Source organism: Astatotilapia calliptera, chromosome 9, assembly GCF_964374335.1.
Source record: "Astatotilapia calliptera chromosome 9, fAstCal68.1, whole genome shotgun sequence".
Lineage (NCBI taxonomy): Eukaryota > Metazoa > Chordata > Actinopteri > Cichliformes > Cichlidae > Astatotilapia > Astatotilapia calliptera.
Genome location: NC_137430.1, coordinates 12,558,003 through 12,583,509, shown reverse-complemented (window position 1 = coordinate 12,583,509; position 25,507 = coordinate 12,558,003). Strand labels below are relative to the sequence as shown.

The 25,507-nt window shown below is 46.1% G+C and overlaps 16 non-coding genes across 16 annotated transcripts; all 16 read left to right on the top strand.

Moving 5' to 3' along the window:
- The first annotated feature begins 231 nt into the window (after positions 1-231).
- trnag-ucc (transfer RNA glycine (anticodon UCC)) lies at positions 232-303 on the top strand. The gene has a single exon. It is a non-coding gene; the product is annotated as a tRNA-Gly (tRNA).
- Positions 304-879: 576 nt separating this feature from the next.
- On the top strand, positions 880-961 carry trnas-aga (transfer RNA serine (anticodon AGA)). Its single transcript has one exon. It is a non-coding gene; the product is annotated as a tRNA-Ser (tRNA).
- A 1,360-nt stretch (positions 962-2,321) lies between these two features.
- Positions 2,322-2,393, top strand: trnag-ucc (transfer RNA glycine (anticodon UCC)). Its single transcript has one exon. It is a non-coding gene; the product is annotated as a tRNA-Gly (tRNA).
- Positions 2,394-2,969: 576 nt separating this feature from the next.
- Positions 2,970-3,051, top strand: trnas-aga (transfer RNA serine (anticodon AGA)). The gene has a single exon. It is a non-coding gene; the product is annotated as a tRNA-Ser (tRNA).
- A 1,360-nt stretch (positions 3,052-4,411) lies between these two features.
- trnag-ucc (transfer RNA glycine (anticodon UCC)) lies at positions 4,412-4,483 on the top strand. Its single transcript has one exon. It is a non-coding gene; the product is annotated as a tRNA-Gly (tRNA).
- A 575-nt stretch (positions 4,484-5,058) lies between these two features.
- Positions 5,059-5,140, top strand: trnas-aga (transfer RNA serine (anticodon AGA)). The gene has a single exon. It is a non-coding gene; the product is annotated as a tRNA-Ser (tRNA).
- A 1,360-nt stretch (positions 5,141-6,500) lies between these two features.
- On the top strand, positions 6,501-6,572 carry trnag-ucc (transfer RNA glycine (anticodon UCC)). Its single transcript has one exon. It is a non-coding gene; the product is annotated as a tRNA-Gly (tRNA).
- A 575-nt stretch (positions 6,573-7,147) lies between these two features.
- On the top strand, positions 7,148-7,229 carry trnas-aga (transfer RNA serine (anticodon AGA)). The gene has a single exon. It is a non-coding gene; the product is annotated as a tRNA-Ser (tRNA).
- A 1,360-nt stretch (positions 7,230-8,589) lies between these two features.
- trnag-ucc (transfer RNA glycine (anticodon UCC)) lies at positions 8,590-8,661 on the top strand. The gene has a single exon. It is a non-coding gene; the product is annotated as a tRNA-Gly (tRNA).
- Positions 8,662-17,711: 9,050 nt separating this feature from the next.
- On the top strand, positions 17,712-17,793 carry trnas-aga (transfer RNA serine (anticodon AGA)). Its single transcript has one exon. It is a non-coding gene; the product is annotated as a tRNA-Ser (tRNA).
- A 1,359-nt stretch (positions 17,794-19,152) lies between these two features.
- On the top strand, positions 19,153-19,224 carry trnag-ucc (transfer RNA glycine (anticodon UCC)). The gene has a single exon. It is a non-coding gene; the product is annotated as a tRNA-Gly (tRNA).
- A 576-nt stretch (positions 19,225-19,800) lies between these two features.
- On the top strand, positions 19,801-19,882 carry trnas-aga (transfer RNA serine (anticodon AGA)). Its single transcript has one exon. It is a non-coding gene; the product is annotated as a tRNA-Ser (tRNA).
- A 1,360-nt stretch (positions 19,883-21,242) lies between these two features.
- Positions 21,243-21,314, top strand: trnag-ucc (transfer RNA glycine (anticodon UCC)). Its single transcript has one exon. It is a non-coding gene; the product is annotated as a tRNA-Gly (tRNA).
- A 576-nt stretch (positions 21,315-21,890) lies between these two features.
- Positions 21,891-21,972, top strand: trnas-aga (transfer RNA serine (anticodon AGA)). The gene has a single exon. It is a non-coding gene; the product is annotated as a tRNA-Ser (tRNA).
- A 1,360-nt stretch (positions 21,973-23,332) lies between these two features.
- Positions 23,333-23,404, top strand: trnag-ucc (transfer RNA glycine (anticodon UCC)). Its single transcript has one exon. It is a non-coding gene; the product is annotated as a tRNA-Gly (tRNA).
- A 576-nt stretch (positions 23,405-23,980) lies between these two features.
- On the top strand, positions 23,981-24,062 carry trnas-aga (transfer RNA serine (anticodon AGA)). Its single transcript has one exon. It is a non-coding gene; the product is annotated as a tRNA-Ser (tRNA).
- The last annotated feature ends 1,445 nt before the right edge of the window (positions 24,063-25,507 follow it).

Genomic DNA, 25,507 nt, shown 5'->3' with positions numbered 1-25,507 from the left:
GCTAAAAATCACGCAAGAGTTTAAATGCGTGAGAGGCCACACTTGAGTAGCAAAGAAGCTTTGCTGATGAGATTAAATGTGCAGTTGCATGAAAGCACTAGTCTTTTTAGTGATCTACCTTTTGACCAGTTTAGAACCTGACAAGCGAGTAATCACAATGCCCACCTTGTTAATTGTCCTGAAAATCTGTATAAGCCGGACAATGAATCAGTGATGTTGTAGTCTTTCACAGCGATGGTGGTATAGTGGCAAGCATAGCTGCCTTCCAAGCAGTTGACCCGGGTTCGATTCCCGGCCATCGCAGTTGCCACTCGCAGTCCTGTTCAAGCATGTGGGCTGCGTACTATTTTACACTAAAAACGTTCTCCGCTCTTTCTGCAAATGCTTACAATGTCAGGCCAGGTGCATTCTTCATCGGCCTCGCTGCTACCGTTTGCTGTGGAAAGACACTGTTCAAACAGGCTTTGAGTTCTCATCACTTCATACCTATACCTTCTTACATGAAACTGTGATTGGACACGCTACTTCTTCATAAAGACACCCAGTCCCACTTTAAATATTGTGCTCAATGTTTGGAATGAAGATAACATTTTACTAACCATGTACTGATCAGCTCTTTGCGGTGGCAAAATCATCAGCTGTGTGTGTTACTGTTCATGCAAACAAGCAAGCTAATGTCAGCCAGCTAGCTTCAACCGCAGCTGTGCTGCACCAATCTCACGGAACTGCAAAACCACAAGCTTTCGCACCAAAGTCATGCAGCTACCGCATTTACAATCCAGCGTGGCCGTTGTTGTGCACATCCTACTTGAAAGATGTGTGGAGTAGGACTTTGTAGGACGTATGTCTTTCAAGTATGTAGTTCCACAGCCCAATGTGGTTGTTGTGGCCGAGCGGTCAAGGCGATGGACTAGAAATCCATTGGGGTCTCCCCGCACAGGTTCGAATCCTGTCGACAACGGTCAGCTGTTTTGCGGCAGTCCTGACGTTGATTTGAGAAGAAGGCATGGAGATCACCTGAGAAGGTGCCAGGAGAAAGAGCCAGGCCTTTGCTTGTGAAAATAGAGCACGCAGAAGCAATGGACCCAGCTATGTCCTGACAAAATTAGGCACATATTCAGTAAACATGGCATCCTTCAATTGGTCTCTTAGCCACCCCACACGTGCCCCCGTGTAGTCGTCCAGGATCCAGTCTGAGTACCGCCAATGACTCATGCATCTGACAAATGCTGATTGCTTTGCAAGAGGACTGGGATCGGGATTGGAGGCACAGGGGATTTCACCGGGAATGGGACAACAGCAGAAATAGCTTCAAACATTACTGCAGGAAAAGCACAAGGAGTGGACACATTTCATTGTTTGGAACACTGCTTTTCACTACAGCTCTTTGCATGTAAAAACTTTGCTCTTCTCCACAGCTGGCTGACAGACACGCAAAAGCGCAAGCAAGAGTGGCCACAGACCCACTATGCCGGCCTTTGTACACTCTCTCCATCTAATGATAGAGAGGAAGGATACATTCACTACTTCTAGCCTCCACTATTCAAATTCAATATTTTCACAGTGTCCTAAAAGCTTCCTGAAAAGCCTTTACACTGTTTTCCAAAACGCTGCATCCAGAGCACAGTCAGGGACTGGAAGGACAGAGTAGATTTCCCCCATATGGACTTCTCTCTTCATTGGCTCCCAATTAAATCCCAAATAAAAATCCAAATACTTGCCCTCACACACAAGGTCTTGAATAATCACCACCAATTTTGTCTACAAGATCTCACAGTGCCATATCATCCCAACAGAGTGCTTTGCTCTCAGACTGCTGGCTTCCGAGGGGATTTTAAAGTGCAATGGAAGGCAGAGCCATCACTTTTCAGGCCCCTCTCTGTGGAACCAGCTCCCACTTTGTATTCGGGACACAGACACTTGCTCTCATTTTTGAATTAAGCGTAAAACCTTTTTGCCAAAGTCCAATAACTTGAAAGAGGAGCCAAAGACGTCCTCGTCCCAGATTCGTCCCAAGACAGATTCACACCTATTCTCACCTTGTCTGCTGTGACCTGAAGAACTCGCGTGACCATTGCGACTCTCAAGGTGCTAAAAATCACGCAAGAGTTTAAATGCGTGAGAGGCCACACTTGAGTAGCAAAGAAGCTTTGCTGATGAGATTAAATGTGCAGTTGCATGAAAGCACTAGTCTTTTTAGTGATCTACCTTTTGACCAGTTTAGAACCTGACAAGCGAGTAATCACAATGCCCACCTTGTTAATTGTCCTGAAAATCTGTATAAGCCGGACAATGAATCAGTGATGTTGTAGTCTTTCACAGCGATGGTGGTATAGTGGCGAGCATAGCTACCTTCCAAGCAGTTGACCCGGGTTCGATTCCCGGCCATCGCAGTTGCCACTCACAGTGCTGTTCGAGCATGTGGGCTGCGTACAGTTTTACACTAAAAACGTTCTCTGCTCTTTCTGCAAATGCTTACAATGTCAGGCCAGGTGCATTCTTCATCGGCCTCGCTGCTACCGTTTGCTGTGGAAAGACACTGTTCACACAGGCGTTGAGTTCTCATCACTTCATACCTCTACCTTCTTACATGAAACTGTGATTGGACACGCTACTTCTTCATAAAGACACCCAGTCCCACTTTAATTATTGTGCTGAATGTTTGGAATGAAGATAACATTTTACTAACCATGTACTGATCAGCTCTTTGCGGTGGCAAAATCATCAGCTGTGTGTGTTACTGTTCATGCAAACAAGCAAGCTAATGTCAGCCAGCTAGCTTCAACCGCAGCTGTGCTGCACCAATCTCACGGAACTGCAAAACCACAAGCTTTCGCACCAAAGTCATGCAGCTACCGCATTTACAATCCAGCGTGGCCGTTGTTGTGCACATCCTACTTGAAATATGTGTGGAGTAGGACTTTGTAGGACATATGTCTTTCAAGTATGTAGTTCCACAGCCCAATGTGGTTTTTGTGGCCGAGCGGTCAAGGCGATGGACTAGAAATCCATTGGGGTCTCCCCGCACAGGTTCGAATCCTGTTGACAACGGTCAGCTTTTTTGCGGCAGTCCTGACGTTGATTTGAGAAGAAGGCATGGAGATCACCTGAGAAGGTGCCAGGAGAAAGAGCCAGGCCTTTGCTTGTGAAAATAGAGCACGCAGAAGCAATGGACCCAGCTATGTCCTGACAAAATTAGGCACATATTCAGTAAACATGGCATCCTTCAATTGCTCTCTTAGCCACCCCACACGTGCCCCCGTGTAGTCGTCCAGGATCCAGTCTGAGTACCGCCAATGACTCATGCGTCTGACAAATGCTCATTGCTTTGCAAGAGGACTGGGATCGGGATTGGAGGCACAGCGCATTTCACCGGGAATGGGACAACAGCAGAAATAGCTTCAAACATTACTGCATGAAAAGCACAAGGAGTGGACACATTTCATTGTTTGGAACACTGCTTTTCACTACAGCTCTTTGCATGTAAAAACTTTGCTCTTCTCCACAGCTGGCTGACAGACACGCAAAAGCGCAAGCAAGAGTGGCCACAGACCCACTATGCCGGCCTTTGTACACTCTCTCCATCTAATGATAGAGAGGAAGGATACATTCACTACTTCTAGCCTCCACTATTCAAATTCAGTATTTTCACAGTGTCCTAAAAGCTTCCTGAAAAGCCTTTACACTGTTTTCCAAAACGCTGCATCCAGAGCACAGTCAGGGACTGGAAGGACAGAGTAGATTTCCCCCTTATGGACTTCTCTCTTCATTGGATCCCAATTAAATCCCAAATAAAAATCCAAATACTTGCCCTCACACACAAGGTCTTGAATAATCACCACCAATTTTGTCTACAAGATCTCACAGTGCCATATCATCCCAACAGAGTGCTTTGCTCTCAGACTGCTGGCTTCCGAGGGGATTTTAAAGTGCAATGGAAGGCAGAGCCATCACTTTTCAGGCCCCTCTCTGTGGAACCAGCTCCCACTTTGTATTCGGGACACAGACACTTGCTCTCATTTTTGAATTAAGCGTAAAACCTTTTTGCCAAAGTCCAATAACTTGAAAGAGGAGCCAAAGACGTCCTCGTCCCAGATTCGTCCCAAGACAGATTCATACCTATTCTCACCTTGTCTGCTGTGACCTGAAGAACTCGCGTGACCATTGCGACTCTCAAGGTGCTAAAAATCACGCAAGAGTTTAAATGCGTGAGAGGCCACACTTGAGTAGCAAAGAAGCTTTGCTGATGAGATTAAATGTGCAGTTGCATGAAAGCACTAGTCTTTTTAGTGATCTACCTTTTGACCAGTTTAGAACCTGACAAGCGAGTAATCACAATGCCCACCTTGTTAATTGTCCTGAAAATCTGTATAAGCCGGACAATGAATCAGTGATGTTGCAGTCTTTCACAGCGATGGTGGTATAGTGGCGAGCATAGCTGCCTTCCAAGCAGTTGACCCGGGTTCGATTCCCGGCCATCGCAGTTGCCACTCGCAGTGCTGATCGAGCATGTGGGCCGCGTACTATTTTACACTAAAAACGTTCTCCGCTCTTTTTGCAAATGCTTACAATGTCAGGCCAGGTGCATTCTTCATCGGCCTCGCTGCTACCGTTTGCTGTGGAAAGACACTGTTCACACAGGCTTTGAGTTCTCATCACTTCATACCTCTACCTTCTTACATGAAACTGTGATTGGACACGCTACTTCTTCATAAAGACACCCAGTCCCACTTTAAATATTGTGCTCAATGTTTGGAATGAAGATAACATTTTACTAACCATGTACTGATCAGCTCTTTGCGGTGGCAAAATCGTCAGCTGTGTGTGTTACTGCTCATGCAAACAAGCAAGCTAATGTCAGCCAGCTAGCTTCAACCGCAACTGTGCTGCACTAATCTCACGGAACTGCAAAACCACAAGCTTTCGCACCAAAGTCATGCAGCTACCGCATTTACAATCCAGCGTGGCCGTTGTTGTGCACATCCTACTTGAAAGATGTGTGGCGTAGGACTTGGAAGACGTATGTCTTTCAAGTATGTAGTTCCACAGCCCAATGTGGTTGTTGTGGCCGAGCGGTCAAGGCGATGGACTAGAAATCCATTGGGGTCTCCCCGCACAGGTTCGAATCCTGTCGACAACGGTCAGCTGTTTTGCGCCAGTCCAGACGTTGATTTGAGAAGAAGGCATGGAGATCACCTGAGAAGGTGCCAGGAGAAAGAGCCAGGCCTTTGCTTGTGAAAATAGAGCACGCAGAAGCAATGGACCCAGCTATGTCCTGACAAAATTAGGCACATATTCAGTAAACATGGCATCCTTCAATTGGTCTCTTAGCCACCCCACACGTGCCCCCGTGTAGTCGTCCAGGATCCAGTCTGAGTACCGCCAATGACTCATGCGTCTGACAAATGCTCATTGCTTTGCAAGAGGACTGGGATCGGGATTGGAGGCACAGCGGATTTCACCGGGAATGGGACAACAGCAGAAATAGCTTCAAACATTACTGCATGAAAAGCACAAGGAGTGGACACATTTCATTGTTTGGAACACTGCTTTTCACTACAGCTCTTTGCATGTAAAAACTTTGCTCTTCTCCACAGCTGGCTGACAGACACGCAAAAGCGCAAGCAAGAGTGGCCACAGACCCACTATGCCGGCCTTTGTACACTCTCTCCATCTAATGATAGAGAGGAAGGATACATTCACTACTTCTAGCCTCCACTATTCAAATTCAGTATTTTCACAGTGTCCTAAAAGCTTCCTGAAAAGCCTTTACACTGTTTTCCAAAACGCTGCATCCAGAGCACAGTCAGGGACTGGAAGGACAGAGTAGATTTCCCCCATATGGACTTCTCTCTTCATTGGCTCCCAATTAAATCCCAAATAAAAATCCAAATACTTGCCCTCACACACAAGGTCTTGAATAATCACCACCAATTTTGTCTACAAGATCTCACAGTGCCATATCATCCCAACATAGTGCTTTGCTCTCAGACTGCTGGCTTCCGAGGGGATTTTAAAGTGCAATGGAAGGCAGAGCCATCACTTTTCAGGCCCCTCTCTGTGGAACCAGCTCCCACTTTGTATTCGGGACACAGACACTTACTCTCATTTTTGAATTAAGCGTAAAACCTTTTTGCCAAAGTCCAATAACTTGAAAGAGGAGCCAAAGACGTCCTCGTCCCAGATTCGTCCCAAGACAGATTCACACCTATTCTCACCTTGTCTGCTGTGACCTGAAGAACTCGCGTGACCATTGCGACTCTCAAGGTGCTAAAAATCACGCAAGAGTTTAAATGCGTGAGAGGCCACACTTGAGTAGCAAAGAAGCTTTGCTGATGAGATTAAATGTGCAGTTGCATGAAAGCACTAGTCTTTTTAGTGATCTACCTTTTGACCAGTTTAGAACCTGACAAGCGAGTAATCACAATGCCCACCTTGTTAATTGTCCTGAAAATCTGTATAAGCCGGACAATGAATCAGTGATGTTGTAGTCTTTCACAGCGATGGTGGTATAGTGGCGAGCATAGCTTCCTTCCAAGCAGTTGACCCGGGTTCGATTCCCGGCCATCGCAGTTGCCACTCGCAGTGCTGTTCGAGCATGTAGGCTGCGTACTATTTTACACTAAAAACGTTCTCCGCTCTTTTTGCAAATGCTTACAATGTCAGGCCAGGTGCATTCTTCATCGGCCTCGCTGCTACCGTTTGCTGTGGAAAGACACTGTTCACACAGGCTTTGAGTTCTCATCACTTCATACCTCTACCTTCTTACATGAAACTGTGATTGGACACGCTACTTCTTCATAAAGACACCCAGTCCCACTTTAAATATTGTGCTCAATGTTTGGAATGAAGATAACATTTTACTAACCATGTACTGATCAGCTCTTTGCGGTGGCAAAATCGTCAGCTGTGTGTGTTACTGTTCATGCAAACAAGCAAGCTAATGTCAGCCAGCTAGCTTCAACCGCAGCTGTGCTGCACCAATCTCACGGAACTGCAAAACCACAAGCTTTCGCACCAAAGTCATGCAGCTACCGCATTTACAATCCAGTGTGGCCGTTGTTGTGCACATCCTACTTGAAAGATGTGTGGCGTAGGACTTGGAAGACGTATGTCTTTCAAGTATGTAGTTCCACAGCCCAATGTGGTTGTTGTGGCCGAGCGGTCAAGGCGATGGACTAGAAATCCATTGGGGTCTCCCAGCACAGGTTCGAATCCTGTCGACAACGGTCAGCTGTTTTGCGCCAGTCCAGACGTTGATTTGAGAAGAAGGCATGGAGATCACCTGAGAAGGTGCCAGGAGAAAGAGCCAGGCCTTTGCTTGTGAAAATAGAGCACGCAGAAGCAATGGACCCAGCTATGTCCTGACAAAATTAGGCACATATTCAGTAAACATGGCATCCTTCAATTGGTCTCTTAGCCACCCCACACGTGCCCCCGTGTAGTCGTCCAGGATCCAGTCTGAGTACTGCCAATGACTCATGCGTCTGACAAATGCTCATTGCTTTGCAAGAGGACTGGGATCGGGATTGGAGGCACAGCGCATTTCACCGGGAATGGGACAACAGCAGAAATAGCTTCAAACATTACTGCATGAAAAGCACAAGGAGTGGACACATTTCATTGTTTGGAACACTGCTTTTCACTACAGCTCTTTGCATGTAAAAACTTTGCTCTTCTCCACAGCTGGCTGACAGACACGCAAAAGCGCAAGCAAGAGTGGCCACAGACCCACTATGCCGGCCTTTGTACACTCTCTCCATCTAATGATAGAGAGGAAGGATACATTCACTACTTCTAGCCTCCACTATTCAAATTCAGTATTTTCACAGTGTCCTAAAAGCTTCCTGAAAAGCCTTTACACTGTTTTCCAAAACGCTGCATCCAGAGCACAGTCAGGGACTGGAAGGACAGAGTAGATTTCCCCCATATGGACTTCTCTCTTCATTGGCTCCCAATTAAATCCCAAATAAAAATTCAAATACTTGCCCTCACACACAAGGTCTTGAATAATCACCACCAATTTTGTATACAAGATCTCACAGTGCCATATCATCCCAACAGAGTGCTTTGCTCTCAGACTGCTGGCTTCCGAGGGGATTTTAAAGTGCAATGGAAGGCAGAGCCATCACTTTTCAGGCCCCTCTCTGTGGAACCAGCTCCCACTTTGTATTCGGGACACAGACACTTGCTCTCATTTTTGAATTAAGCGTAAAACCTTTTTGCCAAAGTCCAATAACTTGAAAGAGGAGCCAAAGACGTCCTCGTCCCAGATTCGTCCCAAGACAGATTCACACCTATTCTCACCTTGTCTGCTGTGACCTGAAGAACTCGCGTGACCATTGCGACTCTCAAGGTGCTAAAAATCACACAAGAGTTTAAATGCGTGAGAGGCCACACTTGAGTAGCAAAGAAGCTTTGCTGATGAGATTAAATGTGCAGTTGCATGAAAGCACTAGTCTTTTTAGTGATCTACCTTTTGACCAGTTTAGAACCTGACAAGCGAGTAATCACAATGCCCACCTTGTTAATTGTCCTGAAAATCTGTATAAGCCGGACAATGAATCAGTGATGTTGTAGTGTTTCACAGCGATGGTGGTATAGTGGCGAGCATAGCTGCCTTCCAAGCAGTTGACCCGGGTTCGATTCCCGGCCATCGCAGTTGCCACTCGCATTGCTGCTCAAGCATGTGGGCTGCGTACAGTTTTACACTAAAAACGTTCTCCGCTCTTTCTGCAAATGCTTATGTGACACACTGTAATGTGTGGTCACATTATGTGATTTAAGCTTTTAGGTGTAGTTTTGTTAAGGAAGGGCCTTAATCTTGTGATTTTTGTTGGAGATCCAACATGTGGTGTGATCCCTAGTTACGCCACAAGGGGGCACTTCCGCCCCAGTGAGATGGTTTAGTGTGACGCTACTGCTCGTCTTCAGATCTGGCAGAAGCGAGAGAGGAAACACACTACCTGTCGTCCATCTCATAATTTATCTGTTTTTTTCAGGTTAGTAAGTAATAAGGCCACACATGTGGTCCACATAATTTACATGCCAAATAAGGGTAAAACCTGACCAGCAGTTTGTTTTGCTGGGATCTGTATTCGTCTGTTTTGCTCATTGAAATGTGTTACGATCGAGAGTAGGAGCTAGCTTAGCTCGCCACATCCTAGAGTAGCTGTTAGCTTTGTTGTTTTCTAAACTTAAGGCACCCTCTTGTAACAAAAGTACACCACGGCTCCTGTATATTTGAGTTAATGTGTTCGCAGAGACAGTTTGATATGTTGTCACTGTTATTGTCTAAAGTTAGTGTAATAACCTATAATAATTCTGATCGCTCTGCAATGTTGATGTGGAGATTTCCACTACACAGATACGCCATTAGTATATGGTACAATACTGGAATGTTTGCTTTATCAAACGATGTGTGAAAAAAAGTGTGATTTATAGCTCTTAGTAACAAACAACAGAGATGACTGTTTAGATTTTTGTTTATACTATTATTATACTATTTTAGTTTATTCTGATTTTGGGCTTTGGGAATGTGAGACAGAGATGTTAAGAAGTTTTTGCAACCTGTTGTGAACACATGAATGTGTTTAAATAAAGATCTGGCAGAAGCGAGAGAGGAAACACACTACCTGTCGTCCATCTCATAATTTATCTGTTTTTTTCAGAACCAGACATAATCTGTCAGCCGCCCTCTTGCTTGGGGTGTGTTACAGATTCTTGGGGGCTCGTCCGGGATTGGCTCTCCACATTGCCATGAGCTAATCCCACAACCTACAACACCTCGTGCTGGTAAAGCTGACAACGTGATGCCGGCTGCCCCAAAGTGAGCTGTCTGTGTGAGACAAGCTGAGACCAAGTGAGGAAGAGGGCTGGACCCAAAAGCAACCTACTGCGAGAGACTGGGGAAGACGTCGTCATGGCAGACCAGGAGAGGAAAAGCCTGGTATGGGACATCAGGAAAAGCCTACTGTCGCTGTCATCAAACGAACTTTTCCAGATTGCTTCTACAGTCAGCCCTGCTCCAGGCAAAGATGCTGCAGAGCTTTCCAGCGGAGACGCAGAGGGATGTTTCGAGTACATCCACGCCTTTATGTACAGTAAGAACTTATTAGATGCTGAGGATAGGGGCATGGGAGAACTACTAGCCCTAAAAGATGTTGTCGATGAGGTTGTTCAGTCTCAAAGTAGTGTAATTTTACCTGCTGGGTCAAGTGTAAATACAAAGCCAATGTCCCCACTTATCACTGTCCCACCTACTGCATCAGCCCAACCAGCTAACACTGATGTACTATTTTCTGATGTAACAAATGTAACCAATCCTGTAACAGCAAACGCCAAGTTAATCACTGAGACAACTAATGAACTCAGTTGTGACGTTTCACCAGAGAATGTCCAAAAGATGCTGTTAGACTATGAGGATTTGAGCCGAAAGCTTGGTAGGCTGATGCACATTCCCACACCTCAAGCTACAGCACAACCTACACTCTCAGTCCCACATCACTCTGAGACACAGATGGACGTTTCCAGACACAGAGGACCCGAACAAGTAGTATCATTGAAGGATCTGTCCTACATCCATCGCCGTGAATTCAAAGTTCAAGGAGGCCAAATTGGAGATCACTCATCCGATATAAGCTTTAACAGTGTTTGCAGACAGATAGAGGAGGGGATAAAGGACAATCTCACTGAGTCTGAGATCGTGAGAGGTGTGCTAAGGATAATAAAGCCAGGAGATTTCAAGGACATGCTGGTCAATAAAGAAGACATGACTGTGGCTGAGCTCAAGGGGTTCCTCCAGTCGCACTTAGGTGAGAGGAATAGCACAGAACTATTCCAAGAACTAATGTGTGCCAAACAAAATGAGCATGAAACCCCTCAGCAGTTCCTCTACCGTGTTATTGGACTGAAGCAAAGAATATTGTTTGGGTCAAAACAGCCAGGGACTGATATCAGGTATAGCCCAGATACAGTACAAGATGTCTTCCTACACACAGTGTATCAGGGAATAGGACACAAGTACAACGATATTCGCAGGGAGCTTAAACCTTTACTTTCAGACAACACAGTTACAGATGAGACGATCCTAAAGCATGTCATGAGGGTAACAAGTGATGAAAGTGAACGACAAAGGCGTTTGGGGTCAACACAACGCTCAAGACAAGCTGCTGCACATAGTCTACAGGTTGAGGGAGAACAGGTTAAGCAGGCAAATATAAAGAAAGACATGACAGAGCATAGAGCTAAATCAGATGAAGTACAGAAGCTTGCAGAGAAAATAGATGTGCTCACCAAATTAGTAGACACCCTAGCAGAGAAAGTGGAGAGGAGCCAGTCATACAGCTGTCTACCCCCCAAGCCACAAGCAACCAGAAGAGGAAGCCGTTATGGTTGTCCAAAATGTGTGCAGGAGGGGTTACAAGATTGTAAACACTGCTTCTCTTGTGGCGAACAGGGACACAGAGCTGTGGGTTGCCTAAAAAACCCTAAGCAGCAGGGAAACGTGAACCGGTTGCTGTGGGGGGACAAACAGTAACCGGAGTCCTTCCCAAGTCCCAATTCACAGACAGGGGAGCTGAAACAGACACCACCCACAAGGTGACGGGGAACAGTAGTTTCAAAACAACTATTGAAACAGCTGCTGTTAACAAAAAGCATAGCCGTGAGAGAACTGCTGCTGACCCCCTAAAAGACACGATGCCTACCAATGAACCTGTTGCCAAATTAATAGGTAGGAAAGCTTTGACTAAGTGTATTCTCAATGGCCTCGCAGTCAATGCTCTCTTGGACACTGGGGCCCAAGTCAGCATAATAGACCGCCATTGGAGAGACAAGTACTTACCTGATCTTGACGTTCGCCCCCTGACTGAGCTAATTGAGCTCATGGAGGATAAAAAGACACTGGAAGTGTATGCGGTCAATGGAGGGCTAATCCCCTTTGATGGCTGGGTGATCATAACCCTGAACTTACCAGGAAATGAGGACCCAGATTTATCAGTCAGTGTACCCTTCCTGGTGAGCTCGTTGCCCTTAGAAATGCCACTTTTGGGATTCAATGTGGTTGAAGTAGTGATTCAGGGAAAACCAGAAAGGCTAGCTTCCACTTTAAGTCGCCTCCTAGGTGGGGCAATGTCCATCCCAGATGACACAGCAAAGACTATTGTCCATTTTGTGCAGACAAAAAAACCTGTTTCTGCTCAGGGGCGCCTGAGAACAGGTCCGAAAGACAAAGTCATCCCAGCTGGTAGCGTAACCTGGGTAAAATGTAAAGTACCACCACAGTTTGACTCTGGCGACCCACTAGTGCTGTTCGAACCTGAGGAAAATTGCCCACAGTTACAACAGCTAGATGTGGGTGAGGGCCTCTTAGAAGTTCAGATGGGCAGAACTCCACATGTAAATTTGCCTTTAGGAAACCAGACAAAACACGACATTATTCTACCTCGAAAAGCTTTGATTGGCAGTATCCAGCCTATCAAGAAAATTGTTGAGACTGACTCACTCCCAAACAGAGACCTGGAGATTCAGAGTCCTACCACTGCACCACCTACTGCAAGTTGTTCCACTCTATTGTGGCATCCACCCGTTGATGTACATCACCTCACAGAGGAGCAGCAGGGAGTTGTAAAGAAAATGCTGTTTGAGGAGTCAGCTGCTTTTGCAAAGGATGCTAATGATATAGGCTGTATTACAAGCCTAGAGCTGTCACTAAATCTTAAAGATGACATCCCTGTGCAAAAAGCCTACAGCTCAGTTCCAAAGCCATTATTCAACGAAGTAAAGGAGTATATCCAGGACCTTCTAGCAAAGGGCTGGATAATCAAATCAAAATCTCCTTATGCTGCCCCTGTTGTATGTGTCCGCAAAAAGGATGGCACATTACGCCTGTGCATCGACTACCGGTTACTAAACCAGAAAACCATACCTGATAGGCACCCACTGCCCCGTATCCAAGATCTGATCGATACGCTGGGGGGCCACTGCTGGTTCAGTATTCTTGACCAAGGAAAGGCGTACCACCAGGGATTTATGGCAGAGGGCTCAAGGCATCTCACAGCCTTTGTAACTCCCTGGGGGTTGTATGAGTGGGTCAGAATACCCTTCGGCCTCTCCAATGCGCCTGCAGCCTTTCAGAGGAGTATGGAGGAGATGCTGGATGCATTTAGGGATGAATGTTGCATTCCCTACCTAGATGACATCCTCTGCTATGCCAAAACCTTTGAGGAGCATGTTGAGGGCGTCCGCAAAGTTTTGAAAGCACTTCAGCATCACGGTGTGAAGCTAAGGCCTGAAAAGTGTGAACTCTTTTGCAGACAAGTAAGATATTTGGGTCGCCTTGTATCAGCAGAGGGTGTGCAAATTGACCCAAAGGATCTAGAGGCTGTGCAGTCACTCAGGGCCAAAACACCGCAGACTGTTGGCGATGTGAGGCGGCTCCTGGGCTTCCTCAGCTACTACCGTAGCTATATTCAGGACTTCTCACGTATCGCAAAGCCTGTGTATGAGCTTCTCCAAGCCAAGTCTGACATGTCACGAGCACCACCTCACCAGAGGAAAACCAAAGGCAGTCAGCTGTCTTCCAATACTCCTGTGGTGTGGACTGGTGAACACCAGGGGGCACTGGAGCAACTCATTGACATGCTCACCCACCCTCCAGTCCTGGCCTACCCAGACTTCCACTTACCTTTCTTGCTACACACAGATGCCTCAGAGCAAGGCCTTGGCGCTGTACTCTATCAGCAGCAAGATGGTAAGCTAAGGGTTATTGGGTATGGCTCCAGAACGCTGTCTCCAGCCGAGAAAAACTATTGCCTGCACAGTGGGAAATTAGAATTTCTGGCGCTTAAATGGGCGGTGTGTGAAAAGTTTAGAGACTACCTCTATTATGCCCCACACTTCACCATCTATACTGACAACAACCCTCTGACTTACATAATGAGCACTGCTAAGCTTAATGCTGTTGGGCATCGCTGGGTTGGGGAGTTGTCAGATTTCCGGTTTGAGATAAAATACAGACCAGGAAAGGTAAATATAGATGCTGACACGTTGTCCCGCATGCCCCTTGACATTGAGAAGTACGTGACAGCATGTACTGAGGGGCTCTCTCATGAAGTTGTGCAAACCACATGGGGTGGGGCCAAAGCAGCCCAGGAACAGGATGTAGCTTGGGTCGCCATCCTGGCTCTTACTGCTAACACGAACCAAGACCCCCCAACTTCACTTCCAACCATAAGCAGTGAGGAGTTGGTGAAGGCTCAAAGGGAAGACCCAGCAGTGGGAGAAATCATTCGGCTAAAAGAGACAAATGCTGTAATGACAAACGAGATACGACAAACAGTAGGTAAAGCTGCAAGGAGATTGCTTCATGAATGGAGCAAACTGTGCCTTGACAATGGACTTTTGTATCGACGTACTACTGAAAGACAGCAACTTGTTCTCCCAGCAGTTTACAAGGCCAAGGTACTAAAATACCTCCATGACGACATGGGACACATTGGTACTGACCGAGTACTGGCCCTAGCTAGAGAGAGGTTCTACTGGCCATTTATGAAACAGGAAGTTGAAAACTATGTCACAAGGAAGTGTCCCTGCATAAAACAAAAAAAACCGGTTGGACATGTCCGTGCCCCAATGGGCACAATCACTTCAAACTCACCTTTGGATCTTGTATGCATAGATTACCTGCACCTAGAGCCCAGCCGAGGTGGATATGAATATATCCTGGTCGTAGTAGATCATTTTACAAGGTTTGCTCAAGCATACCCGACCAAAAATAAGTCAGGCAAGACAGCAGCTGAGCGCATCTTTGGTGATTTCATCCAGCGTTTTGGATATCCCGGCAGGCTGCATCACGATCAGGGTCGTGAGTTTGAAAACGAGCTCTTTCGGACTTTAAGAGAGAAAGCTGGAATTGGACACTCAAGGACCACACCGTATCACCCCCAATGTAATCCCGCCGAGAGATTTAATCGGACTCTCTTGCAGATGCTTAGGACACTCGGCGACAAAGAAAAGCAATGCTGGAAAGATCACCTTCAGCAAACAGTGCACGCTTACAATTGTACGCGGCATGAGTCAACAGGGTATTCCCCTTACTTTCTGTTGTATGGGCATCACCCCCGTCTCCCAATAGACTTGTTGTTTGGCCTGGTTGGGGAGAAAAAAACTGTGTCTCACAAACATTATGCTGAAAAGTGGGCAGAAAAGATGACTGAGGCGTACAAGATAGCCAGTGACAATAGTAAACTGTCCAGCGCACGAGGCAAATCCTACTATGACAAAAAACTCAGGGGTGTCGTCTTGCATCCTGGGGACAGGGTCCTCGTTAGAAATCTTGGTGAAAGAGGTGGGCCTGGAAAACTCAAGTCATACTGGGAAAAGAGTATCTACGTAGTCAAAGCACAAGTAGCTGACAACCCCGTGTATGTCGTCTACCGAGAAGCAGGAGATAAGGATAAGACTAGAGTGCTTCACCGTAACTTGTTACTACTTGTGAATGACTTACCAGTTGAGGCCCCACAGCACATTCCTGAACCTACACCAAAGAGACAAACAAAATCAAACAACCTGCCAGGGGACAGAGGCAGGAGGAGGCAACAGACTGAAACAAGTGACTCAGACTCTGAAGAGAGTACTGGAAAATTCTGGTTGAGGCTTCCTGTAAAAGAAAGAGAGCCCATCAAAGGAAAGACTTACCATAGGATATCTACTGCAGAACAGCCCCACCCAGCCTCCGGTGAAGAAAACAGTCATGCGAAGGTACCCATCAGGGAAGAAAGCTGTATTGGCCGGCCAGTCAGCCAAGATCAAGTCAGTCTAGGAGACAACTTTCCAGAGGCGCTTTCACTACATGACCCAGTTCCATCAGAAAGTGCAGATGATGAACTGTCAATTCCAAATGAGGACGAACTGTCTGCACGCACCCCTCCACGATGTTCTACTAGCGACATGAGAAGGTCGACTAGGGAGAGGAAACCAAGGCAGATGCTGACATACCAAACACTGGGTGAACCATCGTACCAGCCTCATCCTACAGTTGCAACGCTCTCCTCACCATACATGCCACCATGGACAGTTCCTTATCATATTCCAACACCCACATGCTTTACACCTCACCTTTCATATGCTTACACACCTTACATATACACACCTTTGTTATATTGAATAAGTGTATGTGTCAATGTTTTTGAGAAAAATTGAGGTTTGAATGCCAGGAGCCATTCTTATTTTGTCAGGGAGCGTGTGACACACTGTAATGTGTGGTCACATTATGTGATTTAAGCTTTTAGGTGTAGTTTTGTTAAGGAAGGGCCTTAATCTTGTGATTTTTGTTGGAGATCCAACATGTGGTGTGATCCCTAGTTACGCCACAAGGGGGCACTTCCGCCCCAGTGAGATGGTTTAGTGTGACGCTACTGCTCGTCTTCAGATCTGGCAGAAGCGAGAGAGGAAACACACTACCTGTCGTCCATCTCATAATTTATCTGTTTTTTTCAGGTTAGTAAGTAATAAGGCCACACATGTGGTCCACATAATTTACATGCCAAATAAGGGTAAAACCTGACCAGCAGTTTGTTTTGCTGGGATCTGTATTCGTCTGTTTTGCTCATTGAAATGTGTTACGATCGAGAGTAGGAGCTAGCTTAGCTCGCCACATCCTAGAGTAGCTGTTAGCTTTGTTGTTTTCTAAACTTAAGGCACCCTCTTGTAACAAAAGTACACCACGGCTCCTGTATATTTGAGTTAATGTGTTCGCAGAGACAGTTTGATATGTTGTCACTGTTATTGTCTAAAGTTAGTGTAATAACCTATAATAATTCTGATCGCTCTGCAATGTTGATGTGGAGATTTCCACTACACAGATACGCCATTAGTATATGGTACAATACTGGAATGTTTGCTTTATCAAACGATGTGTGAAAAAAAGTGTGATTTATAGCTCTTAGTAACAAACAACAGAGATGACTGTTTAGATTTTTGTTTATACTATTATTATACTATTTTAGTTTATTCTGATTTTGGGCTTTGGGAATGTGAGACAGAGATGTTAAGAAGTTTTTGCAACCTGTTGTGAACACATGAATGTGTTTAAATAAAGATCTGGCAGAAGCGAGAGAGGAAACACACTACCTGTCGTCCATCTCATAATTTATCTGTTTTTTTCAGAACCAGACATAATCTGTCAGCCGCCCTCTTGCTTGGGGTGTGTTACACTTACAATGTCAGGCCAGGTGCATTCTTCATCGGCCTCGCTGCTACCGTTTGCTGTGGAAAGACACTGTTCACACAGGCTTTGAGTTCTCATCACTTCATACCTCTACCTTCTTACATGAAACTGTGATTGGACACGCTACTTCTTCATAAAGACACCCAGTCCCACTTTAAATATTGTGCTCAATGTTTGGAATGAAGATAACATTTTACTAACCATGTACTGATCAGCTCTTTGCGGTGGCAAAATCATCAGCTGTGTGTGTTACTGTTCATGCAAACAAGCAAGCTAATGTCAGCCAGCTAGCTTCAACCGCAGCTGTGCTGCACCAATCTCACGGAACTGCAAAACCACAAGCTTTCGCACCAAAGTCATGCAGCTACCGCATTTACAATCCAGCGTGGCCGTTGTTGTGCACATCCTACTTGAAAGATGTGTGGAGTAGGACTTTGTAGGACGTATGTCTTTCAAGTATGTAGTTCCACAGCCCAATGTGGTTGTTGTGGCCGAGCGGTCAAGGCGATGGACTAGAAATCCATTGGGGTCTCCCCGCACAGTTTCGAATCCTGTTGACAACGGTCAGCTTTTTTGCGGCAGTCCTGACGTTGATTTGAGAAGAAGGCATGGAGATCACCTGAGAAGGTGCCAGGAGAAAGAGCCAGGCCTTTGCTTGTGAAAATAGAGCACGCAGAAGCAATGGACCCAGCTATGTCCTGACAAAATTAGGCACATATTCAGTAAACATGGCATCCTTCAATTGGTCTCTTAGCCACCCCACACGTTCCCCCGTGTAGTCGTCCAGGATCCAGTCTGAGTACCGCCAATGACTCATGCGTCTGACAAATGCTCATTGCTTTGCAAGAGGACTGGGATCGGGATTGGAGGCACAGCGGATTTCACCGGGAATGGGACAACAGCAGAAATAGCTTCAAACATTACTGCATGAAAAGCACAAGGAGTGGACACATTTCATTGTTTGGAACACTGCTTTTCACTACAGCTCTTTGCATGTAAAAACTTTGCTCTTCTCCACAGCTGGCTGACAGACACGCAAAAGCGCAAGCAAGAGTGGCCACAGACCCACTATGCCGGCCTTTGTACACTCTCTCCATCTAATGATAGAGAGGAAGGATACATTCACTACTTCTAGCCTCCACTATTCAAATTCAGTATTTTCACAGTGTCCTAAAAGCTTCCTGAAAAGCCTTTACACTGTTTTCCAAAACGCTGCATCCAGAGCACAGTCAGGGACTGGAAGGACAGAGTAGATTCCCCCATATGGACTTCTCTCTTCATTGGCTCCCAATTAAATCCCAAATAAAAATCCAAATACTTGCCCTCACACACAAGGTCTTGAATAATCACCACCAATTTTGTCTACAAGATCTCACAGTGCCATATCATCCCAACAGAGTGCTTTGCTCTCAGACTGCTGGCTTCCGAGGGGATTTTAAAGTGCAATGGAAGGCAGAGCCATCAATTTTCAGGCCCCTCTCTGTGGAACCAGCTCCCACTTTGTATTTGGGACACAGACACTTGCTCTCATTTTTGAATTAAGCGTAAAACCTTTTTGCCAAAGTCCAATAACTTGAAAGAGGAGCCAAAGACGTCCTCGTCCCAGATTCGTCCCAAGACAGATTCACACCTATTCTCACCTTGTCTGCTGTGACCTGAAGAACTCGCGTGACCATTGCGACTCTCAAGGTGCTAAAAATCACGCAAGAGTTTAAATGTGTGAGAGGCCACACTTGAGTAGCAAAGAAGCTTTGCTGATGAGATTAAATGTGCAGTTGCATGAAAGCACTAGTCTTTTTAGTGATCTACCTTTTGACCAGTTTAGAACCTGACAAGCGAGTAATCACAATGCCCACCTTGTTAATTGTCCTGAAAATCTGTATAAGCCGGACAATGAATCAGTGATGTTGTAGTCTTTCACAGCGATGGTGGTATAGTGGCGAGCATAGCTGCCTTCCAAGCAGTTGACCCGGGTTCGATTCCCGGCCATCGCAGTTGCCACTCGCAGTGCTGTTCGAGCATGTGGGCTGCGTACTATTTTACACTAAAAACGTTCTCCGCTCTTTCTGCAAATGCTTACAATGTCAGGCCAGGTGCATTCTTCATCGGCCTCGCTGCTACCGTTTGCTGTGGAAAGACACTGTTCACACAGGCTTTGAGTTCTCATCACTTCATACCTCTACCTTCTTACATGAAACTGTGATTGGACACGCTACTTCTTCATAAAGACACCCAGTCCCACTTTAAATATTGTGCTCAATGTTTGGAATGAAGATAACATTTTACTAACCATGTACTGATCAGCTCTTTGCGGTGGCAAAATCATCAGCTGTGTGTGTTACTGTTCATGCAAACAAGCAAGCTAATGTCAGCCAGCTAGCTTCAACCGCAGCTGTGCTGCACCAATCTCACGGAACTGCAAAACCACAAGCTTTCGTACCAAAGTCATGCAGCTACCGCATTTACAATCCAGCGTGGCCGTTGTTGTGCACATCCTACTTGAAAGATGTGTGGAGTAGGACTTTGTAGGACGTATGTCTTTCAAGTATGTAGTTCCACAGCCCAATGTGGTTGTTGTGGCCGAGCGGTCAAGGCGATGGACTAGAAATCCATTGGGGTCTCCCCGCACAGGTTCGAATCCTGTTGACAACGGTGAGCTTTTTTGCGGCAGTCCTGACGTTGATTTGAGAAGAAGGCATGGAGATCACCTGAGAAGGTGCCAGGAGAAAGAGCCAGGCCTTTGCTTGTGAAAATAGAGCACGCAGAAGCAATGGACCCAGCTATGTCCTGACAAAATTAGGCACATATTCAGTAAACATGGCATCCTTCAATTGGTCTCTTAGCCACCCCACACGTGCCCCCGTGTAGTCGTCCAGGATCCAGTCTGAGTACCGCCAATGACTCATGCGTCTGACAAATGCTCATTGCTTTGCAAGAGGACTGGGATCGGGATTGGAGGCACAGCGGATTTCACCGGGAATGGGACAACAGCAGAAATAGCTTCAAACATTACTGCATGAAAAGCACAAGGAGTGGACACATTTCATTGTTTGGAACACTGCTTTTCACTACAGCTCTTTGCATGTAAAAACTTTGCTCTTCTCCACAGCTGGCTGACAGACACGCAAAAGCGCAAGCAAGAGTGGCCACAGACCCACTATGCCGGCCTTTGTACACTCTCTCCATCTAATGATAGAGAGGAAGGATACATTCACTACTTCTAGCCTCCACTATTCAAATTCAGTATTTTCACAGTGTCCTAAAAGCTTCCTGAAAAGCCTTTACACTGTTTTCCAAAACGCTGCATCCAGAGCACAGTCAGGGACTGGAAGGACAGAGTAGATTTCCCCCATATGGACTTCTCTCTTCATTGGCTCCCAATTAAATCCCAAATAAAAATCCAAATACTTGCCCTCACACACAAGGTCTTGAATAATCACCACCAATTTTGTCTACAAGATCTCACAGTGCCATATCATCCCAACAGAGTGCTTTGCTCTCAGACTGCTGGCTTCCGAGGGGATTTTAAAGTGCAATGGAAGGCAGAGCCATCACTTTTCAGGCCCCTCTCTGTGGAACCAGCTCCCACTTTGTATTTGGGACACAGACACTTGCTCTCATTTTTGAATTAAGCGTAAAACCTTTTTGCCAAAGTCCAATAACTTGAAAGAGGAGCCAAAGACGTCCTCGTCCCAGATTCGTCCCAAGACAGATTCACACCTATTCTCACCTTGTCTGCTGTGACCTGAAGAACTCGCGTGACCATTGCGACTCTCAAGGTGCTAAAAGTCACGCAAGAGTTTAAATGCGTGAGAGGCCACACTTGAGTAGCAAAGAAGCTTTGCTGATGAGATTAAATGTGCAGTTGCATGAAAGCACTAGTCTTTTTAGTGATCTACCTTTTGACCAGTTTAGAACCTGACAAGCGAGTAATCACAATGCCCACCTTGTTAATTGTCCTGAAAATCTGTATAAGCCGGACAATGAATCAGTGATGTTGCAGTCTTTCACAGCGATGGTGGTATAGTGGCGAGCATAGCTGCCTTCCAAGCAGTTGACCCGCGTTCGATTCCCGGCCATCGCAGTTGCCACTCGCAGTGCTGTTCGAGAATGTGGGCTGCGTACTATTTTACACTAAAAACGTTCTCCGCTCTTTCTGCAAATGCTTACAATGTCAGGCCAGGTGCATTCTTCATCGGCCTCGCTGCTACCGTTTGCTGTGGAAAGACACTGTTCACACAGGCTTTGAGTTCTCATCACTTCATACCTCTACCTTCTTACATGAAACTGTGATTGGACACGCTACTTCTTCATAAAGACACCCAGTCCCACTTTAAATATTGTGCTCAATGTTTGGAATGAAGATAACATTTTACTAACCATGTACTGATCAGCTCTTTGCGGTGGCAAAATCATCAGCTGTGTGTGTTACTGTTCATGCAAACAAGCAAGCTAATGTCAGCCAGCTAGCTTCAACCGCAGCTGTGCTGCACCAATCTCACGGAACTGCAAAACCACAAGCTTTCGTACCAAAGTCATGCAGCTACCGCATTTACAATCCAGCGTGGCCGTTGTTGTGCACATCCTACTTGAAAGATGTGTGGAGTAGGACTTTGTAGGACGTATGTCTTTCAAGTATGTAGTTCCACAGCCCAATGTGGTTGTTGTGGCCGAGCGGTCAAGGCGATGGACTAGAAATCCATTGGGGTCTCCCCGCACAGGTTCGAATCCTGTTGACAACGGTGAGCTTTTTTGCGGCAGTCCTGACGTTGATTTGAGAAGAAGGCATGGAGATCACCTGAGAAGGTGCCAGGAGAAAGAGCCAGGCCTTTGCTTGTGAAAATAGAGCACGCAGAAGCAATGGACCCAGCTATGTCCTGACAAAATTAGGCACATATTCAGTAAACATGGCATCCTTCAATTGGTCTCTTAGCCACCCCACACGTGCCCCCGTGTAGTCGTCCAGGATCCAGTCTGAGTACCGCCAATGACTCATGCGTCTGACAAATGCTCATTGCTTTGCAAGAGGACTGGGATCGGGATTGGAGGCACAGCGGATTTCACCGGGAATGGGACAACAGCAGAAATAGCTTCAAACATTACTGCATGAAAAGCACAAGGAGTGGACACATTTCATTGTTTGGAACACTGCTTTTCACTACAGCTCTTTGCATGTAAAAACTTTGCTCTTCTCCACAGCTGGCTGACAGACACGCAAAAGCGCAAGCAAGAGTGGCCACAGACCCACTATGCCGGCCTTTGTACACTCTCTCCATCTAATGATAGAGAGGAAGGATACATTCACTACTTCTAGCCTCCACTATTCAAATTCAGTATTTTCACAGTGTCCTAAAAGCTTCCTGAAAAGCCTTTACACTGTTTTCCAAAACGCTGCATCCAGAGCACAGTCAGGGACTGGAAGGACAGAGTAGATTCCCCCCATATGGACTTCTCTCTTCATTGGCTCCCAATTAAATCCCAAATAAAAATCCAAATACTTGCCCTCACACACAAGGTCTTGAATAATCACCACCAATTTTGTCTACAAGATCTCACAGTGCCATATCATCCCAACAGAGTGCTTTGCTCTCAGACTGCTGGCTTCCGAGGGGATTTTAAAGTGCAATGGAAGGCAGAGCCATCACTTTTCAGGCCCCTCTCTGTGGAACCAGCTCCCACTTTGTATTTGGGACACAGACACTTGCTCTCATTTTTGAATTAAGCGTAAAACCTTTTTGCCAAAGTCCAATAACTTGAAAGAGGAGCCAAAGACGTCCTCGTCCCAGATTCGTCCCAAGACAGATTCACACCTATTCTCACCTTGTCTGCTGTGACCTGAAGAACTCGCGTGACCATTGCGACTCTCAAGGTGCTAAAAGTCACGCAAGAGTTTAAATGCGTGAGAGGCCACACTTGAGTAGCAAAGAAGCTTTGCTGATGAGATTAAATGTGCAGTTGCATGAAAGCACTAGTCTTTTTAGTGATCTACCTTTTGACCAGTTTAGAACCTGACAAGCGAGTAATCACAATGCCCACCTTGTTAATTGTCCTGAAAATCTGTATAAGCCGGACAATGAATCAGTGATGTTGCAGTCTTTCACAGCGATGGTGGTATAGTGGCGAGCATAGCTGCCTTCCAAGCAGTTGACCCGCGTTCGATTCCCGGCCATCGCAGTTGCCACTCGCAGTGCTGTTCGAGAATGTGGGCTGCGTACTATTTTACACTAAAAACGTTCTCCGCTCTTTCTGCAAATGCTTACAATGTCAGGCCAGGTGCATTCTTCATCGGCCTCGCTGCTACCGTTTGCTGTGGAAAGACACTGTTCACACAGGCTTTGAGTTCTCATCACTTCATACCTCTACCTTCTTACATGAAACTGTGATTGGACACGCTACTTCTTCATAAAGACACCCAGTCCCACTTTAAATATTGTGCTCAATGTTTGGAATGAAGATAACATTTTACTAACCATGTACTGATCAGCTCTTTGCGGTGGCAAAATCATCAGCTGTGTGTGTTACTGTTCATGCAAACAAGCAAGCTAATGTCAGCCAGCTAGCTTCAACCGCAGCTGTGCTGCACCAATCTCACGGAACTGCAAAACCACAAGCTTTCGCACCAAAGTCATGCAGCTACCGCATTTACAATCCAGAGTGGCCGTTGTTGTGCACATCCTACTTGAAAGATGTGTGGAGTAGGACTTTGTAGGACGTATGTCTTTCAAGTATGTAGTTCCACAGCCCAATGTGGTTGTTGTGGCCGAGCGGTCAAGGCGATGGACTAGAAATCCATTGGGGTCTCCCCGCACAGGTTCGAATCCTGTCGACAACGGTCAGCTGTTTTGCGCCAGTCCTGACGTTGATTTGAGAAGAAGGCATGGAGATCACCTGAGAAGGTGCCAGGAGAAAGAGCCAGGCCTTTGCTTGTGAAAATAGAGCACGCAGAAGCAATGGACCCAGCTATGTCCTGACAAAATTAGGCACATATTCAGTAAACATGGCATCCTTCAATTGGTCTCTTAGCCACCCCACACGTGCCCCCGTGTAGTCGTCCAGGATCCAGTCTGAGTACCGCCAATGACTCATGCGTCTGACAAATGCTCATTGCTTTGCAAGAGGACTGGGATCGGGATTGGAGGCACAGCGCATTTCACCGGGAATGGGACAACAGCAGAAATAGCTTCAAACATTACTGCATGAAAAGCACAAGGAGTGGACACATTTCATTGTTTGGAACACTGCTTTTCACTACAGCTCTTTGCATGTAAAAACTTTGCTCTTCTCCACAGCTGGCTGACAGACACGCAAAAGCGCAAGCAAGAGTGGCCACAGACCCACTATGCCGGCCTTTGTACACTCTCTCCATCTAATGATAGAGAGGAAGGATACATTCACTACTTCTAGCCTCCACTATTCAAATTCAGTATTTTCACAGTGTCCTAAAAGCTTCCTGAAAAGCCTTTACACTGTTTTCCAAAACGCTGCATCCAGAGCACAGTCAGGGACTGGAAGGACAGAGTAGATTTCCCCCATATGGACTTCTCTCTTCATTGGCTCCCAATTAAATCCCAAATAAAAATCCAAATACTTGCCCTCACACACAAGGTCTTGAATAATCACCACCAATTTTGTATACAAGATCTCACAGTGCCATATCATCCCAACAGAGTGCTTTGCTCTCAGACTGCTGGCTTCCGAGGGGATTTTAAAGTGCAATGGAAGGCAGAGCCATCACTTTTCAGGCCCCTCTCTGTGGAACCAGCTCCCACTTTGTATTCGGGACACAGACACTTGCTCTCATTTTTGAATTAAGCGTAAAACCTTTTTGCCAAAGTCCAATAACTTGAAAGAGGAGCCAAAGACGTCCTCGTCCCAGATTCGTCCCAAGACAGATTCACACCTATTCTCACCTTGTCTGCTGTGACCTGAAGAACTCGCGTGACCATTGCGACTCTCAAGGTGCTAAAAGTCACGCAAGAGTTTAAATGCGTGAGAGGCCACACTTGAGTAGCAAAGAAGCTTTGCTGATGAGATTAAATGTGCAGTTGCATGAAAGCACTAGTCTTTTTAGTGATCTACCTTTTGACCAGTTTAGAACCTGACAAGCGAGTAATCACAATGCCCACCTTGTTAATTGTCCTGAAAATCTGTATAAGCCGGACAATGAATCAGTGATGTTGTAGTCTTTCACAGCGATGGTGGTATAGTGGCGAGCATAGCTGCCTTCCAAGCAGTTGACCCGCGTTCGATTCCCGGCCGTCGAAGTTGCCACTCGCA